Genomic DNA, 19,287 nt, shown 5'->3' with positions numbered 1-19,287 from the left:
AGAGCTAATGAGCTCCTGATGAGCTAATATCACACAGCATTATTTTTTTTCACAATCACTCACACACGTCTCTATGACAGACATCAGACAAGCACTGAACTTACAGACGATACTTTCTGAGGCACGGCATAAAGGGACAATAAATGGGAGTTCTGCAACATGTTACTCTTCTGTGTGTAAACAGCATACACCTGACGGGCCGCTCTCATAAATACGGGGAGGAGAAAAATAAAAGCGACAACAGAACTGCTGAGTGACTAGAGAGAAAATTACCCCTAAAGAAAATGTCCTTTCCCACATACAGACTGTGTAAGGTCACAGTCTGTAACAGACTTGTCCTCAATACCTCTAAAACTAAATGCATCATGTTTGGAACAAGGCACAGGTTATCTTCAAGCCCAGAGCTTGATTTAAGGTTGTCTAATTGGGCACTCAAAAGTACTCAACTCCTTAGAGTGATGCTGGATTGCACTCTGTCTTTGTCTAATCACATTAATAATATTATTTCAAAAATGGGAAGAGCAGTTGGCATCTCCAGGAAATTCGCTTCTTTTGTTACCTGCGCCCTTCTATGACAACTAGTTCAAAGTTTAGTTTTATGTCATCTTATTTCTCTATGGTCTGGTCATCTTGCACGAGTAGTGACCTCAGAAGGCTTGAAGTTGTCGAAAACTGGACAGCACGATTGATCTTGGGCTGTTCACTAAGATCTAATGTGAGCCCTATACATACCAGTTGTTCCTGGCTTACAGTCGAGGCCACAATACCTCTGAAACATTGAAATATAACTTAAAATTCACCTTAAATCTTATTATCTAGCACTGTAAATTGAATCTGAGTTTTGAATCTTCATCGTATTTATGTGAGTTAGTTTAATATACATTATGTGCTTAGTACTTTTGACTTTATTGACTACTGATAGTAGTTATTCTGTATTGGTATATCATGATTTTTCTATGTATTTTGGATCCCGGTGTTACCTCATTAACCCTCTTGCTGTCTGAACTGTAGTTGGGAGCTGGTTATAATGTCTTGGCTCTTTGCTGGTAACTAGTGTCTTGGAGTCCGGGCAAAGTGCGTGGAGGAAAAAGGACGAAGTTGTACTCTTTGTGCAAACCGCACGTTTAATTCTTTTCTTTGGCAAAAAAAGAACACAACATCGGGCCTGGTCAAACTCTGTCTGGACACTGCTGCAGTGTCTTTGCATTAACAGGAGCAAACTCTTTCATGTGTCTGTCACCGTTGCTGTCTATACTTTGTTTTCCTTCTGTTTACCTTCCTGACCTGCCCTACGTCACACACGCGCGCCGGCCATGGCCTTAAAAGGACAGAGCTGGCCGGTGACACCACCCCGACTCTGGATGATGATTCACACTTTAACATCACTCCAGCATGCTACATATAAGGAAAAGAAGCATGAGACATTATAAATTCAAACATTTCTCATAACAACCCTTGTTTCCACAGTCTTTGAATATGAGTCTTCCTCTTGTGGCAAAACAACTTCAGGTGAAGGACAATGTTAATATAACATCCATGGAAGCATTCTGCATATCCTTCCCATATGGCTGTAACCGAGCAGCAAAATAACATTCACAGTCCACACATAAGTGATGTTGTCCAAAAAACTACCTAAAACAAGTCTTCTGTTACTCTTTAAACACAAGTGAGGGAGCTGGAGTCTGGTGAAGACGGCAACACTTCCACTTGTGCCCAGGTGCCAGCATCTTGGAGGACCCAGCTAGTGTCCAGTGGGGCCCTGGAGTGGTAGGGCTTGAGCCTGTCATGGTGGACTACTTTGGTCTTTGCTCTCTGGCTCTTTTTGATTCGGTAGAACAAGTCATCCAGCTGTCCCAGGATGAAATAGAGGCCCTCGTAGGAAGGTAAGAGTTCACATACTCTGTCTCTGACCCTCTTGGTCCCCTTTGTAAGGTACCAGACCAGGTACCAGTCAAATTAGCGACTTTGTGTTGCACCTGATAGATATTTTTGTCGTACTGTCGTTTGGCCCGTTCAACGGATTTTCCCAGCACCTCCCATGGCAGCTGGTTTGAGAGCTCCAATCGTTCTCTGAGCTGCTGGACATACTGTGGAGGAGTGTTTGGATTGTCAGCGTCTGGGGGCAGACCAGCAACCAGGTCGAATGGCTCAGTTATCTCTCTTCCAAAGAGCATCATGTTGGGTGTCAGGCCGGTGGAACCTGTGTTTGGTTGCTCGATAAGCCATCAGTGCATATGGATTCATGATATCCCAATCCCAATGGCAGCGCTCAGCAGTGGTGGCTAATATTTTCTGCAGGGTGGCATTAAAGTGCCCCATGCACACATGTCCTGGAACACGGCTGATTCAAAGTTGGTGCCCTGGTCACTGTGCAGGCACTAAAGGGGCTCCAAATCTACACATCCACTCGGAGGTAATCTTTTCTGCCATTGTCACCGCCTGCTTGTTGGGGACAGGGTGGGCCTCCACCCATTTGCTGAAGTAGTCTTTTACTACTTTTACTACTACTTATTTACACCTCTCTGTTTTATTTAGGGGTGCCATCAAATCAACTGCTATCCGCTCCATGGGAGCACCAACCCGCACTGTACCCATAGCAGCCTGAGGGTGTCAAGGTCCTATGTCTGTCTTTTATTTTCTGATCATGTTTTGAAGTTTCCTGTTCTGTTTTCTTATGTTTCCTAGTTTCCTGTTCATTGTATTTCCTTGTGGTTTTGTCATGTCTGTCCATGTCATGTTGTGGTTCCTGTTTTATTTTGTTAAGTTCTGGTGTTCCTGTCTGTGTTCCTTGTTTGTCCCTTGATTGTTCATTGGTTTCACCTGCGTTGATTGCCCTCATGTGTCTCACCTGTGTCTTGTCCTCCCTCAGTCCTCATGTGTATATATATATATAGCCCTGCCTTTCCCTTTGTTCCTTGTCACGTCGTTAATGTTAGTTTAACGTCTCCACGCCATGTTCCATGTTTCCTCGTCCTTGTTCCGCATCTTGTTCCATGTTATCTTGCCATGTTTGATGATTCTTTTGTATTTTTACTGAATTCCCTGCCTCATCTATAGTTCTGCATCTGGGTCCTCAACCCAACACAACTCCCTACTTGACAGAGGGGTTCTCTTCGAGCGCTCCTTTGCAGCGCAGCTTGTGCAGGTGTGGCACCAGAGTGTGACATCATCTTTCATATTATACCTGAAGTACCTGGTCTTGAATCGTGTGAGGGTCCTCTCCACCCCAAAGTGCGGGGCCGGGGCGTCTGTTCCAACACGGAGTCACGGTACAGGCAGGTAAACAGGATCTGGGGGAAGAACACTTGACCTTCTGTGCAGTAGAATTTCCTCAGCAAGACTCCATCTTTCTGATAGAGCCATTTCCATTGCACCCAGTAGGCTTTGACAGCTGGACTGCAGGGGGCTATGTCAGCCCATGATGGTTGGTCTCCTGTGTCCATGCACTTCCCTGCTGGCGATATATCTGGGTCAGTTAGTTGGGCATTGTTCAACTGTTCTTGGGTCCAGCCGCAGAACAGGTTAGTGAGAGGTGGCTCACTCACCCTGTGGATGCTTGGACGGGCAGGAGCATAGCCACTTTCGTTGCTGGAGGTGTCCTCTACCCCCACTGAAGGAAAATCTGGCTTAGATGTAACGGCCCCCACAGCAGTCATCAAGCTCCACTACCCCCACTGGAGGTTGCTTTGTGAATGTTTCCGTGGCAACTTCCTCAGCTGAAACGTTATCTAGGCTGCACTGCACCATCTTATGCTGAAGGTGGGCACTTAAATTAGGCTCTGGCACTATACATGGACATGACTCACGGCACGGCTTCCTGAAAAGCGCGTCCACATCTTGGTGGTGTCTCCCGGGGTGATGGACCACCTGGAAATTGTACTCTGCCAGTTTCTCTAACCAGCAGGCAAGTTGGCCCTCTGGTTCTCTCAGTCTGGTCAACCATCGCAGGCTGCTGTGGTCTGTCCGGAGAGTAAACGGCCGTCCTAGCAGGTATTGCCTGAAGTGGGACTGGTGGGGTCTGATGGTGCAGTAATTTTGCTCCGTAGCTGACAGCCGCCTGCTCCCATAGGCTAGAACCCTCTCCTCACCCCTTTGTGTTTATGAGAGGACTGCCCCGAGGAACAACTCGCCGTGGTCGAGGGGGTAACCTAGCACAGGCGCAGATGTCAGCTGGCTTTTCAGTGCCTCAATGCCTCCTGGCATTCAGTGGTCCAGTCGAAGCGGGGGTACGTTTTGGTGAGTTCACGGAGAAGCTTGGCAAGTGTGGCAAAATCCTGCACGAAGCGTCTGTAATAGGAAGTCAAGTCGATGAACTGACGTACCTCTGAGGTGTTTCGGGCGTTGGCCACTCAACCACTTTCCGAATCTTTTGGGTGTCGGGCCACTTGCTCCTGGAACAGACAGCACTTGGAAGGCTTTCTCTTGAGGTTGGCTTCCTGTAGCCTGCAATCTCATGTATCTCAGCCAAGTGAAAACTTGGCTGAGATACACCAAGCACGTTTTCCACTGCAATCCGGCCAGGACGATCCATAAGGCGTTGGAACGTGGCTGGCACGTTGCAAAGCCCGAACAACATCACGTTCCACTCAAAGAGTCCTTTCCATGTGCAGAAAGTGGCAGCTTTGCGGGCCCTTGGTGTCATCTCCATCTGCCAGTATGGTCCATTTCTCATATTTCTCTGAGCAGCGGAGTCTAGCAGAGCACACATTTCCAGTCCATATACCAGTATTTTAACACTCATCTCACCTTCCAGGCAGCTGGTGCAGGTAACCGCTGTGACTGGATGAGGAGCTGGGGTCAGGTTGGCACTCGAGGTGAGCCATTTGGGTTGACGAGGAGAAGGACAGTTCCTCTGCAGATGCCCCACACCAGAGCAGTTGTGACAGATGATCTCTGCTGAGGTAATTTCAACATTTCTGTGTCTCTTTGGCAACCACCGCTGGTGAAATCTTGCTTTTCTGTCTGGTGGGTTGGTGGACCCCACAGCTACCCCCACTGTCTCCTCACACAGCATCACACTTGTACCCTAATGTACTGTCGCTGCCCTGGCTCTCTGCTCTGCCGAACTCCATTGACCTGGCTGCATCTGCTGTGTGACCACTCTGGCAGGGTGCAAGGCTGCTCCTCCAGCAGTCTTTGAATCACCTCAGCATCAGCCAAGGTGTTGGTGAAGATTTCCACGCTGATGGCATCCTGTTCCCGCTCTGTACGACTGGTATACATGATGGAGACTTTCTTGTAGATATCATCCCTCAGACTGTGCAGAGCTTCGCTCCCTCTCTCACTCTCTGTCTCAGTTCAATGCATATACTGCTGCATGCTCTGAACATGGTCCATAGGCAGCGTCCACTTCATCCACAATCCGCTGGTAACTCCATCGAGTAGATCTGGGGTTCTTGTGGACAAGCAGCAGCACCGGTCAGGCTGATTCTGAGCTGCACTGCCATGGTCTTCTCCGACCAGTGGTTGGCCTGGGCACAGCTTTCGGGTAAAGAAAGTCTTTCCATGAGCCTGATCCATCAAAACAACCTGGTTGCAAAGTGGGGATTCTCTCTTTCCGCTCATACTGTTCATCATCATTGCTGTCCATGCAATCGCCGCCACGAGCCATACATGAGGAAGGATGTTGTGGTGCAGACTTGGCCCTTCTCCAGCTAGGCTGTCTATATCCACTGTCAGACTCTATACCCTGGGGGAGTGGTGCATCACAGTAGGGGGCAGGGTAATAATCAGGAGCCCGTTCCGCATAACTGCGTCTCACAGACTGGGACATGCATGGCGGATGGGGACACAGCAGGCTGGGGAGCTGGTGTATAGGCCAGAAAGGGTGGGGTGTTTATCGAGGGCCCTACACATGCCATAATGTAGGGCTGCAGCTGGGGTAGAAACCGTATTTCGGGGGCCATCATAACAATACTGAGGGGAAACAAAGACTTACTGCCTGCTGTGCTCTCCTGTTTCGCCGGCATACGGAAGGATTTGGTCAGCAGTGAAGGCGGGGAGGTCGGTGACCATGCCCCGCTGAGTAACGATGTCCTTGGACGGGCCGCCGCTCCACCTGTGGTTAGCCCCATTGCTCCGGTGGTGAGCTCCGTTTCTCCGGTGGTTAGCTCCGTGCTAACCTGAAACAGTTTGTGGCTTCCCCTGCCCCCAATACATCTGCCACCCAAGTCCATATCAGTTCAAACAGTCTCTCTTATGTCTGTTGAAAACGGATTGCTGTAACGTTTGGGCTGATTAACATTAGCCTACCTCCCAACATCAACATATTTTCTCTTTTTTCTTTCTCTCTTCTTATCTTTTCTCCTCTTTCCTGGGCAAACTTTTGATCCTGGACGAGCCCCCAGTATTACCTTTTTAACCCTCTCCGTGTCGGAACCGTAGTTGGGAGCTGGTTATAATGTTTTGGCTCATAGCGTTTTGGAGTCCAGGCAAAGTGTGTCGAGGAAAAAGGACGAAGTTGTACTCTTTGTGCAAACTGCACATTTTATTCCTTTTCTTCCGCAAAAACAGAACACAACATCGGGCCTGGTCAAACTCTGTCTGGACACTGCTGCAGACTAAATACTCTTTGCATTAACAGGAGCGAACAGTTTCATGTATCTGTCACAGTTCAATCTCCCCAAGATTTTCTCATGTGCCCTATGCCTCATGCCATATGAGGCCTAAGAATTCAAATCTTCAGGATTGTCCATGCACAAATTATGTGGACAGTTTTTAAAATTCTAAAATAGATTTATTTAAGTGGGCAACCATAGTTCTGTCTCCAAGGAGACACAATCTTGGTGATGTAGGAATGCTCTTTGAACATTCTTGTAGTGCATGAATAAATGTCCCACTTTTCCCCCACACTTCCAGCTCATAGATCATTGTTAGGTAAACCCAGCCCTTGTTAAGTCTTGATGGATTGAAATGGTATCTATGAAGTATTTTGAATTGAATAAATTTGCCTCTGACTTTTGAATTGTATTATTCAGTGTTGGACAGAATCCCTTCCCATATTTCTTCTAGAGTACAAGACAGATCGAGATCCTTTCCAATATATTCTTAAGATTGCTATTATTATTGTTATTTTCCCCTCATTATTATTTGCCCAAGGACACATCTCATACCATTTTAATGGTTTATGATGCATGCTCTAGTCCATGTAACACTCCCATTCTCCCAATTCCTAAACCTAACAAACCTGATGAATGGAGGTTTGTTCAAGACCTGCAAGCTATTAAAAACAGCGCTGCAGTATGCTCCTCCCACAGCGCAATGGACAGATGGAATGCATAAGGCCTTTGAGGATTTAAAGACTGCCCTAATGTCAGCCCCAGCTCTGGGTTTTCCAGACTACACACAGCCTTTCCATCTTTATGTGGCTGAAAAAGAGTGTTTTACTACTGGCTTGTTGGTGCAGAAACACGGGTTAGAGTATTGTCCGGTGGCGTATTACTCGTCAAAGCTGTCCCCTGTAGTGCTTGGTATGCCTGGTTGTTTGAGATCTGTTGCTGCTGTTGCTGGTATGATTGAGAAATCAGCCCCTATTGTCCTGGCTCATGACTGTGTTGTACATGTGACTCATTCTGTGTCAGTTCTATGTCAGCTGCTCGACAGTCATGATATGAGGCGGTGATTTTGTCCAGTCCACACATCATTCTTCAAAGGTCTCCACCTTTAAATCCAGCCACTTTCCTTCCAATTTCTGAAATTACTTCTCCTCCTGATGCTTAGCTGCTCTGCTCTGCTCTGCTGATGTCACTGAGGGGACTCGCCCGACAACTGGTGGCCATAACAAAGATACAGAGAGAGTAATATCCTTTCCCTGCCCGGAGACAGACATCTGGTATCCTGACTGTGAGTCTGATAGTATCCGGATGGGAAGCACTTCTACAAAGGTGAAAACGGTAAAGACATTTACTGGGGATGATGTTGGATTACGCTCAGGAACATAATCTGTCACATTGTTGGTTGTGTGAGAATTTGCCAGAATCTATGTATTCTCCAATGTTTGCCCACTTTCCATTTACCCTGGCAGATTATCGGGTAGTGAACTGGAACAAGCTGACCTTCACACAAGCTGTGAAAATTGCTATTCCCTTGCATACCCTATGGACCTGCCAGACTACTCCATGTATCGAGGGGTGGTGGATACGGCAGTGAATGAGATAAAGAAACACTATTTGCCTGTAGGAATTAATATGTGTCGATAGCTCCGCATTAATTCTGTACGGATGGACAGAAATGGAGCATTAAGATATAAAATGTCACTTATCTTAGCTCAAACTAACTGTTCTGAATTTCCTCTGAGCCCACAGTGTGTACCACAGCCTTTCACTCCCTCTGAGTTGACTGAGTTATTATTAGAGGTGCACCCATGGTTTGGATCCACATCGGTAGTAACTGTACAAGTTATGATTCATAATTGTTCTGTTCATGTTTCAACAATGCCGACACCATTGAGGAATTGTTTACACTATATTCCCCCTATAAAGATTAATGCTTTGCATAATGTTTCTTTATCTTTACAGGGTGTGGGCTCCAATCTTGATGCAGATTTGGGTACCAGTGATTGCTTAACTGTTGTGCATGCATCTCTTAAGAGGGCTTCAAACCCTGAGAGAGTGTATTTAGTCTGTGGATAAAGCTTACAGCTGTATGCCACACTCTGTTTTGCAGGGTGTTTGCTATTTAGCTTATCTTGTGCCTTTGATAAGAGAAGTACAGACAGCAGAGTTAGCTTGGTTGCATGACCCTCAAAAGAGACGGAAGAGAGAAATCTCCAGGTTTCATCAAATAGCCGGTATGATAATTCCTTGTTATGGTAGATATGTATCCCATAAGGAGATTGCCGGTCTTTCCAAGGTTTTGGAGAAACACCTTAATGCTTCAACTCGGGCCATGCTAGCTACTAATGAAGAGTTGCAGGAGGTGAAGACTGTAGTCTTACAGAACCATATGGCCCTAGATCTCCTTCTAGCTGCACAGGGAGGAATTTCTAATGTAATAGGTACCGAGTGTTGTTCCTATATCTCTGATGCCATTTCTGATGTAATGGTTATGGATCTTGATACAGCCCAAGGAATTAAAGAACTTCATGGGTTTGATGTTGGTGACTACTCAGGATTGTTGGGATCCTGGGGAGTGAGGCTGGCTAAATTCCTTATTTTGATAGCTGTAGTGCTTTTGGTACTTATGTTGTGTCGATTAAGTGTATTGTGACAGTAATTAAGCTTCCTTTGACGTCTTTCACGTGCAGTGATAACTCAAGGTCCTTTAGTGGTCGTACATGATTCGGACTGTAGAGGGAACAAAGAGGTGTCTGACCCTTGGGTTGCCCCTTTTCAGTCTGATAATGACATAACTGATGGGGATTCCTGGATTGCTAAAATGGATTTCTGATGGGTTTTTAGAAGGAGACAGTTTGTGTTATTGTTATTTGATTACTTTTAACTTAACAGATTGATTCAGGTGATTCAAAAGGTAATTTCATTAGTAACTTACTAAACTTTAAATGAGTTTAATATGTGTGTGAGTGTAACGAAAGCGCATCTCGTTACCTGTATATATTGCACATGTGGTAATGGTATTTATTTGCACAACAACTTTGCAATAACTGCACACTGCACTTGAGTCACGATAGCACTCTATTTACCATGGTTTGCACAATACATTTTGCACATTGCTTATTTGCACACCTTTACAGATATTTAACTTTATTTATTGAATATGTATGAGCTTTAAGGGAACCTCGTGACCGCGGCTGATTGCGTGCCGTCGGGCAGGTGCGGGAGTACGCACTCGGCTCCGCCTGCAAAAGAAGAGGAAAAGTTAAGCTCCGCCGAAGTTGTGCACATTATTGGAAGAGTAAACCGTAAGCAGTACAGAAGTGTTTGTGAATATGTGTGTGCAATATCATCAGTGGTAAGTGAGCAAATTAGTCCTATTGTGATAAATTACATTGTTTATATTTAACGCTTACCTGTCCAGTCCGGTTTCTGGTCTGCGGTGCGCGATCATAAAGGTTCCGGGAGAGACCAAGTGACAGGATAGGAAGTGGGGGATTTATTTCTATTTATTGTATTTATATTATAGAGGTGTATTGGGGATGAGGACAGAAGCAAAATTGAGTACTGTAAATATTATGTGTGCAGAGTACATTGAAGATTTGTCTACGGTTAGTTAGCCATGTGATAAATTTTTAGGTTTACCTGTAGAGTGGAAGAGTCTAGTGATTATCCGGTGGCACAGTACTTACGGCGCCAGTTCCATCTGTGTGTGTTGCAGGTCTGACCACAAGAGCCATTTCACCCTTCCATTCCCACCAGTCGTGAAGGAAAAATTTCCTTATTATATTATGTTAAACATGTCTCTTTGGCCTAGACCTGTTTGTGTTCCTTCCATAGACAAAACAGGGTCTACAAGGTTAGCTAGATAGACTGACTGCCGCCACAGATGGTTATGGCCAGTGGTTGAACCTCCCACCTAAATTCTCATTTTATATTCCTCCTGGCATGAGGGATGGGGGAGAATGGTTCTGGCTCTGAATGCATGAACAGCTGTTACCATTTCTCCTGATCAGTAAACCTTATTTCACTACAAGTCATACGCGTCTTCTGTGTCATTTCCACCAACCTCATATTTCCACAACAGGTAGGACTGTGGTGAACTTTTGTGCACTATAAGACTGCTCCCCTTTGTTGCTGGCAATAATGATCATTCTGATGCTGTGAATGCGGACTCCTGACGATTTCTTTAAGACTCCAAAGAGAAGACTCCACCAGGCTGAATTGAACAACTGCCAGGGGCTTTCTTTAAAAAGGTCTCCTATTTGACACAACACAACATACAGCCACTCTTTCAGGTGCATTTTTCAAAAATTTTTCCCTATCGTATGGGAGGATAAATCGAATGAATCATCTATTATTCTTATTCCTTTTCTTAGCTTTTAATAATCTCTCTGTTTATCTTTAGTTTTGGATAATGCCATATGGAAAGTGTTGCCACAGTTACCTTAAAAAAACTTACATTCGCTTTATTGGAAGTGCATTTTTAACAAATCCAAAATGCATTTTAAAATACTGCATATTGCATTTTTATTGATTGAGAAAAAATTCATGCTTTTATAAAAAAAAGTGCAGAGGGTCACCCGTTTTGCTGGGGCTCCACCAAGACCCTTCATATATTCTGTGTTCTTTCTTAAACTGCATTATCTTTTTCATAATGCCAATGTAGTAGTATGAATCTTGAACAATTCTGGAGAAAACAACACCAAACAATGCAAAAGGGAAAGATTTAGTCGCGACACCCTACTGACCATGGCTATGGAGCTAGTCCAACATGGCAGCGAGCATGATGACGGGGAGGAGGCAGAACTTGAACTCGGGCTTGCTAAAGCGCTGGATTTGATGACCAATAAACTAATGATGACTAATAACGCCAAACATGAGCATCTGACAGAAATAGTCCTCTCTCATACTACTGAGCTGAAGAGAGCTAATGACCGCCTGGATGAAGCAGAGGCTAGGATACTATAGTTTGAGAACGTTAACTGAATGGTAGCTTTGGAAAGAGAAGTTGAATCCCTCCATGAGCACCTAGACGAACTGGAAAACAGAGGGCGGTGGAAAAATATCCACATCCTCAACCTGCCTGAGAATATAGAGGGGACTTCTTCTGCTTTGGACTTCTTTGAACATTGGCCATCGGGTTTTGTCATCATGGATGTTAAAAAGGGCAGAATTAAGCTAGAACAGGCTCACAGCTCTCTAATGATTCCTGTTATACTCGCAAACTATCACATAAGATCATCAGCTATGTGTTATATTATTAGATTCTACGTGTTTCCTTCAGCTTGATGTATGTATCTATGACAGAAGTTTCTTTATCTTGTTTATCCTGTTCTTTTCTCTCTATCTTCTCTGTTTCTACCCGGCTGGCTTGCAGCAGATGGGTCCCTCCATATGAGCTGGGTTCTGCTCGAGGTTTCTTCCTGTTAAAAGGAAGTTTTACCTTCCCACCGTCGCCCTCAAGCTTGCTCTGGCGGTTGCAGGCTGGTTTTTGTAAAGCTTCTTGAGACAATTTGTATTGTTATTGGCGCTATATAAATAAAATTGAATTGAATTAATGCCCAAGCCCTGATCAGACCAGTGACCACACCTGGTCATCATCCGGTTCGAACGCGTTCCCGGACAAGAGTGATGGCAGCAGTACGGCAAAAAGCAGCAGTCGGGAATATTACTCTGGAGGGATGGAAAATATCCTTTTACCATGATCTTTCTGCCGTAGTACTTCATTTACAGAAAGTTTAATGAAGCCAAACAACATCTCAGAAAAATCGGTGCTGATTACAATTTTTTCGACAAAAAGCCTGGGTTTGGGGGGAGCCAGACTCCCCTCCCGGAATGTTCTGGCGGATGTTTCTGTGGAGGACACTGAAGACATCTACCTATTCGGAACCATGATTTCAGGTCTGATTGGATTAGGCATTGCCCTGATTTTTCGAGGAAATCAAAACACGGTGACAACTGTCAAAAGCCCTTTTGGCTTTCCAAAGGAAAATGGATTGGTTCGGAGACCAGAATGGACAGAGTAGTCATGCAAAAGAATGTGTCTACTCGCCCAAAGACCAAACAATCCCAATCTTATCTGCTTTCAGCGCCCTCACAGCACTGGGCTCGGCCAAGGCCGCTGCTAGAACAACAACTCCCCTGGAGATCACTGCAGTGAGACGCTCTTGCATTCCTCCCCCTGCTGATAGTTGCCTCTGTTTTACCCCCTAGTGTGACAAGTGGGTGCATAGCCAGCGCCTGGTGACTGCAGGAACAGGTGGCTGCTTGTTTTTGCTGGGTTACCTCTAACCCCCTACCCACTCATGTACCCCTCACCCATCTCCCACTGACCCCCTCCCCTGATGCAAGTCCCGAGTTTTTTCATGTAAAGTGTACTTATCATGTGCTCATGTTGCTTAAGTGCTTTGTTTTATGTTCCCAATGCTGTACTCCTCACAGGAGCATAGTGTGGGGGTTGCTTTTTTCTCCTCACCTCTCATGTCACTCAGCATCTGTCTTTTCCATACCCTGTCTTCCTTCCATAAAATGTATGTATGTTTTTGTATATGTTTGGACTTGTTGATGGCTAATTTCGCTGATACTTGTAACTAGTGACAATAAAGGGTTTCATCATCATCATCTTCATATGAGAGCTAAGTGTTAACATTCATAATACATAGTGGTATTAAGGTGCCTCCCTTGCTTAATCATACGCCAGTGTTTGAGTTGAAGTGCAGTTGGTTTGAGAGTAGATGACGATTCAAATTTAAAGGCTTATAAGTTGAAAACTTTTGTTTATCATGTAGTAATTGGGTGTTGCTGTGAGCCCTGGTAAACTGGGTTATGTCACATGCTTTGTTTTTTTGTTTTTCTGTTTACATGGTGTGAGAAGCACATTCGGCCCTAGTGGAGGCTGTTCACAGAACAGCAATACGCCCTCAACCTGGAGAAGGACCCCCATTATCCATTTCTGTTATGGTGTCATGTATTCTGTTTCTGTTATACCTGTTTTATGTTTTACATTCATTTATTTTGGGAGACAATTTTATTAGATTGGTCAAATTATTATATAAGTATCCCATGGCCGCAGTCATCACCCATGGCTATAGATCTGACAACTTCCCACTTCATCACTCAACACGTCAGGGCTACCCTCTTAGCCCTGCTCTTTTTGCGCTTGCATAAGGCAAGACCCTGAAATAATTGGTATAAATGTGGGCGGAATCCCAACATAAAATTTCTCTTTACACGGATGACATTTTGCTTTATGTGCTGGAGCCTGAAGCTTCTGTTCCACATCTTGTTGATGTAATCAATTTGTTTGGATGTTTCTCTGGTTACAAAATCAATTTCTCAAAATCTTTAGCTATGCCAATGGGTAGCCTTAGAGATAGAACTGACACGCTTCCCTCATTCCCATTTAAATGGTCCCTTACAGGCTTTGTCTACCACATTCACATCACACCTTTGTTTCATGGATTGTTTCAGGCTAATTTTATCCCCCTCCTAGGCTCTTTAAGGAATGACCTGGACAGATGGGCTCCACTCCCCTTGTTATTGCTTGGTAGAGTTTCTGTCATTAAATGAATATTATGCTAAGATTATTATAACCCCTACAGATGACCCCACTTCTTTTGTCAAGGTACTGAAGCTGCTTAATGACTAGTTGAATGACTTAATTTGGAACAAGAGAAAGCCCAGGCTAAAAGTAGAAAAACTACAACTTCACAGTTTGAAAGGTGGGCTAGATCTTCCCAAAACTAGAGATGGTATCAGCTGGCATCTCATTTTAAATTTATATCAGAATGGGTCAAGGAGGAATCTGCTTCTGATTTGCTGAATTTAGAAAAGTCACAGACCTCAGGCTCTCTGTTAGGCCTTTTGACCTTCAAGGACTTCAAGTCAGCCAGGAACCATTGTAAAAACAACCCTATAATCTGTAATACTTTAAAAGCATGATTATTACAAAAACGCTTGAAGGGACATCTGGACTAACATCTCCATTGGTTCCACTTCAGGGCAATCCTAACTTCTTGCAAGATTTGGTGGATGGTGGGTTTAGCAATTGGACATCTCATGGGATAAAAAGGATATGTGAGCTACTTCAGGGTGCATCCATGCTATCATCTGCACAACTCCATCCCAGGAATGACTTTTTCAAATACCTGCAGATTCGCGATTACATAAACAGGGGAACTACTCTCAATATTGACACCACTACATCTGCAGTTGAACAGTTACTCCCCCTAGGCCCAGCTAAAAAAATCGTTACTCGCTTTTACAATGTCTTAAGCCAGACTGATGTGACAAATGTACAGGATGTTGATGGGAGTAATGGCATTACGTTTTTCAGTAACGGGGTAATCTAACTAATTACTATTTCCATCTTTATAACACCATTTCCGTTACTGAAAATTAAATGGGGCATGTTACTTGGTTCTCAGTCAGACAGTGTTCAGTTAATATACTAGTCACACCCAACTGGCAGAGGTAAGCGGCAGCAATGCTGAATGTAGAATGCCTGATAGACTATATCATTGTAGAAGCTTCAGCTCAAAAACTAGTTTTGATCTTCTCCCCTAAAGACCGATCTCTGAAGGGCAGAGCAATGTACGCGATGACATATGAGGGAGGAAAAAAACAGGCTGTTTTGTCTGTGTGAAACCAAGAGGAAGATTGTGTAAAAGAAACAGTTTTGGTTTTGTTTGGGGCAAGATGGTCCAGACAGGACGAGAGACTGTTGTTGTAGTGAGCAACAAGTTTGGATGGGTTGCTAGATAGGGGTGGGGGGGAAGCGGCCAGGCTGGGGGAGAGAGTAGTGGTGACGGCTAAGGGAGTGATGGATTTTATGTTTCAGAAGTTTATGGTGTTTGGCTTTGGAGGGAGGGATGGGGATGATTATGTCCAGTTTGAGTAGCAGGTGATCGGAGATGTGGAGGTTTTGGCCAGGCGGCGGTGATATCTGAATTGAGAGGAACTGGACATGAGGGCATTTGTGAGAGTCAGAGGTGTGAGGGAGGAGAGTGCTGGAGGCTGACAGTAGGGGGCGATACCTTCAGGAGATGGTCCGGTGGGAGTAGAGACAGTAGAACAGGTGAGAGAGGTGGGCGTGACTAGTCAGTCGCAAGCAGAGTGGACAGCATGCTGGATGTTAGTCTGCCCAGTCTGTGTAGGTGAACCACGTCCCCGCGGAAGAGTGGAGGTGTGTTCCAGAAAAGGTTAAAATCATCAATGAAATTGATCCCACGAGCGCCACAGAACGACTGCAGCCAGGAACTGAGGCTGAGAAGGCGCCTGAAGCGCTCGACGTTCTGAGAAAGCAAGGCAGCGGACCATTGTTAAAGGCTGACTTCCCACAGTGCCTTAGAAAGTTAAAAAGAACTTTGAAGTCACTTTTCGTGGATTCAGATCGGCGACGAGCCGTGTCATTGTGACCCACCTGAATAATGATGCGGTGAATGGAAGAATGAAGAGACTAGGAGAACCGGAATTTTCTCCGCGATGTCAGTGACAGTAACTGCGGGGAGACAATGAGTAACGGCACCGAAGAAGCGGATACCTCTGGTGATGCTGTCTCCCATTATCAGGGTTGTTGGAGTGAAAAGTGGGCGTGGCGTGGGATGAGTCCGTGCAGGTTCATTGTCGGGGAGATCAGCGGCGACTGGTTGAGTTGACATAGACACCTTCTCATTTAATTAAATGAGGTGTGTCCAAACTTTTGACTGGTAGTGTACATTAGAAACAACAAGAAGGAGGGGTGGGGAACGTGCTATGGGGGGAGGAGGCGACATGGCCCTTTGTCATTTATTTATTTATTGAGCTGGCCGTTTGTTAGCTGAGTTATGCTGATGCTCCCTCGCCGGTCACCAGAGCGCCCGGACCTCGAACGGGCGGAGAGGAGCGTCTGGAGTCAGCGGCGGGGACGGGATCTTCCCGTCGAGCTGCTTGGTGCAGCTCAGATGATGGCCGCGAGCGTCGGGTGATACGAATGGCTAAAAGCGGTGGCTGCCTGGCAGGGATAGTGGAGGTTCGTGCGAAAACGGCATCGGGGGAGTGGACAGATGAGGCGTGTTTAAGTAGGTTACATGTGAAACGGAACTGGGATGAGTTCATGGCGTGGTCATACGTCATTAAAATTGTCAGCACCAAAATTGAGTGGAAGTGACAAGGTGACAGGATAATAAGCCATTTAATTTAATGGCACGAAGTGACAAGTGGTAGTGACACAATAAACATATCAACATTAAGATGTAGATATTTTAATTTTAATAATAATCAGCAAATTCATGTAGTCTACTTTAAACTTTATCTACCACAAAAATAAATTAAATCTTTACAGAAATAACAGTCAATGGAACACAAATACATTTATTCTTATTTTCTACCCAGAAGGCATTATTCTTAGAGTAGCCAAAATAGTAACTTTACTCAAGTAAGACTATTGTTACTTTACAATAATATTACTCAAGCAAAATTATACAACAAGTAGGTCAAACAATCTCATTAGTCAACTAGATGTTTAGATTGTGCTTTAATCAGAATGACAGCACACCTGACTAATCACTAAAAATTACTGGCAGAAAGTAGCAACAGTAAAGGGCCTCAGAATCCATCAAGGGAGTAAAAAACTGCTTGGTAGAGAGAACGCAGGGAACCCGCATTGATAGCTACTTTTTAAGAAGCGTATTAAGTCAGTCGGTCCAGCGACAGGAAGTAACCCACAGCTTGCAGGATATCAGCATTCCTAACGTTGAGACAGGTACTAGCACGGAGGCAGAACAAGAGCGTAGCCAGCCAAGGAGGGAGAAGATCAGTGGTCTGAAACCAAGGGTGAAATGGCCAGGCGCAGCTTAAACTAGGAAGTGGGAGGACATCAATAATGATTTGGCCACTGCGTTAGGTGAACTATAAGGGACGGTAGAGAATAAGTTGGAGAGGATAGGAGATATAATCTACGATTATGGTAAGGAAAGATTTGGCATTAGTGAGAAGTGGAAGAAACCAGAGGGAGTGGTAGTTAGGTCTAGGCATCAGCAGGACAATCAATAGACTTATACAGGAGAGGAGAATGCTTAAGAGGCAGTGGAAGAAAGCCACAGAGGAGGAGAAGAAGGGCATTAATTGCTTACAGGCAGGTGTGAAGTAATGGCTGGCAGCACTAAGAAGGGCAGAGAGCATTAGGAAAAATAGGAGAAAGAAAGAGGGGGTGAGAGTAGCATTCTATAGGGATTTATTTAGATTTGTGAAGTCGCTATTTAGTAAAGAGAAGAATGGCAGCCTGATGGTGCCAAAGCAGGAATCTGAGGAGTACTTGGTGGAGGTACACAAAGATGAGGAAAAGTTTAGGAAGATGGCACTCCCCTCTGATATTCCACCAATCGGAGAAATAGGCAAGCAGTGTGATGTTAGGCCACCAAGGTGGAAAGAGGTTCAAGAGTTGGTGAGGCACGCAAGAGCCTCTTCAGCCCCGGGACCTAATGGGGTCCCGTATCGGCTGTATAAAAGAGCACCAGATGTATTGAGATTTCTTTGGAAATTGATGAAGGTAGTTTGGAAGAAACAGGTCATTCCCAAGGCATGGCATAGAGGAGGGGGAATTTTCATTCCAAAAGAGAAGGGCAGAGTAGAGATAAGTCAGTTTAGACTGATCAGTTTGCTTAATGTTGAGGGGAAGGTCTTCTTCAGTCTTCTTCACCTACCACCCTCAAAATGGGTGGTAGGTGGAGATAAGCTGCATGGAGGACTTTGTCTACCCCCAATTACTTGTTATAAATGAGGAGGTGATGCCCACAGTGCTAGAGAAGCCATTGAAGAGTTTCGGAAGGTGGTATGACGCAAGTCTCAGCGATGTAGCACAGTTTTAGGGATTGAGACAAGATATGATCCAAGGCATTTGAAGCATAGACTGGTCAGGGCTCCCTGGAAAGCTGAGATCATGGTGCATGCAATTTGGGTTATTGCCCCGACTAATGTGGCTACTGACAGTGTGGGAGGTCCTTCTGACAAAGGTTGAGAAGCTTGAAAGGATGATTAACTCATCAATTAGGAGATGGCTTGGTGTCCCACACTGCTTAAGCAGTGCAGCCTTGTATGGGAAAGGCATACTGGAGCTCCCAGTACCTAGTCTAGTCTAGGAGTTTAAGTGTGCTAACGCTAGACTGGAGATGACTCTTACTCAGTCAAAGGATGCAGTAGTCAGGCGGACAGCCCCCATGGTTAAAACAGGGAGGAAGTGGAACCCAAGAGACGCGATTTAGGAGGCACAGGCTGCCCTTATGCTTAGGGATATCATGGGGCATGTGCAGCAAGGGCGTGGAGGCCTGGGACTGTGTGCAGGGAAAGCTCTGTGGAGCAAGGCATCTGCGGCGGAAAAGAAGAAGATGGTAGTGGAGGAAATTCGTAGGCAGGAGGAAGTAATAAGATGCACGAAGGCAGTGTCGCAGGCTAAGCAAGGACAGTGGGTGAACTGGGAGAGTGTAGAAAAAAAGTGAAGGAAGGAAAAAGGAAGGTGTCGTGGAGAGAGCTGTGGACTACGGAGGCGATAGGGGCAATTTATCATGTGCTGCCATCTCCGCAAAACCTAAACCAGTAGTTAGGGGAGGATGCTGCCTGCCCACTTTGTTCTTGTATGTGTATGCTCAGCCACATTTTGTCAAGTTGTTGGGTTAGTCTCTCCCAAGGGAGATACACCTGGCACCACAACCAGGTTCTGAAATGCGTAGCAGCTGCAATTGAGGAAAAACGGATTGAA

This window comes from Mugil cephalus, chromosome 2, assembly GCF_022458985.1.
Source record: "Mugil cephalus isolate CIBA_MC_2020 chromosome 2, CIBA_Mcephalus_1.1, whole genome shotgun sequence".
NCBI lineage: Eukaryota > Metazoa > Chordata > Actinopteri > Mugiliformes > Mugilidae > Mugil > Mugil cephalus.
This window is presented reverse-complemented; position numbering follows the sequence as displayed.